The 2,500-nt window shown below is 40.2% G+C and overlaps 1 protein-coding gene across 2 annotated transcripts in view; it reads left to right on the top strand.

Annotated features, from left to right (window-relative positions):
* The window catches only part of LOC122248369 (uncharacterized), a 10,839-nt gene that overhangs the window by 677 nt on the left and 7,662 nt on the right, over positions 1-2,500 (top strand). The gene's annotated exons all lie outside the window — the stretch shown is intronic.

Consider the following 2,500-nt stretch of genomic DNA (forward strand, 5'->3'; position numbering starts at 1 on the left):
GCAGAGCACCTTCAACACCTTCAGAATTTAGAATTGTCTTAGTCTTGCCATATCCAAAAAAGTGTTTACCTTTCCCTATTGTTAGTGACTGTACCTTTTTTTTATACAAAATAGAATTCCTTTCATTTTCATAGTGAAAGGAAGTTGTAGCTTTACTTGGATCACCCATTGTGACTCCAACTATAGATCTAACATCTTGAAATTATTTTTTTCCAAATTTGTATGGCAACTTCACCTTTCAGGAAATCTTTCATTCATATACAAACTTTCAGCATCTGTGTTGCTGATATATTACTGAGCAAAATTACTGTGTTGGTAGCTGCAGATCATACTGGTACTTACTGGGGCTATATCACTGATATGGGGAAGGGACAGAAATGATTCTTTCGCTGTAAAATTAACACTTTATTGATCACACTGACAGTTGTTGCAGTAACTAAAATCACTTTAGGCAGGCTACATCAGGGCTCTAAATGTCCTTTAGACACAGGGCATACGTAAAACACTTCTGGACCACAGCATGAAGCACAGGTATCCAAAATTACAACTGGCCCCTTTAGCTCCATTCCTTGCATCCATTCCCTTCAGGTGATCCGTAGCATCTCCCCAAAGTCTCTCGTCACTTGTGCTGCTGTCAATCAGCATGCTGACTTTTTGGCGCCAACTAGTTAGCCAACTACAGCAGGCCATGCATAGCTACTCATCTGTCACACATCTTTTCTATTGTAGCTTCTGTATGTCCAGGAGCATTCATGGCAATACTTTACTTATGGAAACCTAGAGTGAATTATTACAATATTTGTATATGGGTAAGGCCATGGTTAAATAGGTGAAGTCAAATAGGCCTAGTAATTGATTCCCTGGTGATGAAGCATTTGTGGAACCATATACGTGTAGAAAAAAAAATACTTTAACAAAACCATGGTAGACAAGGTAATATATACATTCACTCAAGACATCAAGTTAGAGTTTACCCCTCAAACAAGTCAGCTAGGCTTAGTAATTGAATCCTTGGTGGCTAACTACTTTTAGAATGATCTGTTTAAAGAAAATTGTTAAAGTAAAACTGTATAAATCTATGCATGTATACATGCACTGTTCATATTGTCAAGTTAAAGCGTGCCCTTCAAGCAAGTCCACTGTATAAAACTTGTGTACCTCACTCATTAACATTAGCCCATTGTAGATGAGGGATAGATTTGCTTGCCCAGTCTCTAGGATGGTTTTATTTCAGAGCATGGCAGCTTCACACAACATACTTTGACTTTTCCCGCTCTCATTCAGTTACTCATTATAAAACTAGAGCCATTTTTGTGTGTTTTATTGTCTTTAGAGACTTATATGTGCCATATGACACTCTATCAATGCTACAGTTGACTAAAATTGTAGTATGATCCACATCAGCTCATTATTTTCTTTATTCTCATTGTGATAGAAGTATTACTGTGACAAAAAGCAACTTTATTTTTTCGCATTTGTGTGCTGTCATGAATGATATGAAACTTATAACTATCTACAATGAAGATAACATGAAGAGGGAAAAGGAAGGAGACCTGTGCTTATAACTATGAGTGCCACAATAAAAAAGATCCTTATTGGCATAAGGGCACATTTTGGACAGTGGGGATGGTTTGAGTCACCTTCTTTTCTCGTTCTGCTTGCACATCCTTCATCAGTGGTACTTTAGAGCAAGAGGTCGTTAACCCAATCCCGACGGGCCCAGCAAGAAGTGGCAACCCCCTACGCCGGGTCTATGCAATATTCCATCGGGAGTGTCACACTGGTGTGTTGCCCCGTCATCAGGCACTTTGCTGTATCAGACAGGTGTGACACACTGTCATCATTGGGTTAACTTGCCATGTGCCACCACTCTATAAAGATGGTGCTTGCTTCATCAGTGGTACTTTAGAGCAAGAGGTCGTTAACCCAATCCCGACGGGCCCAGTGAGAAGTGGCAACCCCCTACGCCGGGTCTATGCAATATTGCATCGGGAATGTCACACTGGTGTGTTGCCCCGTCATCAGGCACTTTGCTGTATCACACAGGTGTGACACACCGTCATCATTGGGTTAACTTGCCATGTGCCACCACTCTATAAAGATGGTGCTTGCTAGAGACTGTAGACAGGTGCCAATCAAGGCTCTCTTTCCTACTGGTGCTAGAAGAATGTGGTGCTAACCAGGTTTTGGATGGTAGGTTTACTTAATATTATGATGATTATATTAATTATGACTGCAATTATTATCATCACTCACTCCTTACTCATAGTACAGTAAAATAGCACAGTGATCCAAAATCTCTGAACGTCATGTACGTCATGATGCCCATCATCAGGCCAAAGCTCATTTGTCATGGGCAATGGGCTAAACATTTAGACTTGAATGAAATTTAAAAAAAACATAGCTGCCCTCGTGAATTGCGCTACACTATAGCTTCAGGCATAGTCTTTTTGGAGGGATGTCAAGGTTCTGCCAGTGATACCATCTTGTAGTTTAACCT

This window comes from Penaeus japonicus, unplaced genomic scaffold, assembly GCF_977035675.1.
Source record: "Penaeus japonicus unplaced genomic scaffold, GWHDUDI00000001_assembly GWHDUDI00000013, whole genome shotgun sequence".
Classification (NCBI taxonomy): Eukaryota; Metazoa; Arthropoda; class Malacostraca; order Decapoda; family Penaeidae; genus Penaeus; species Penaeus japonicus.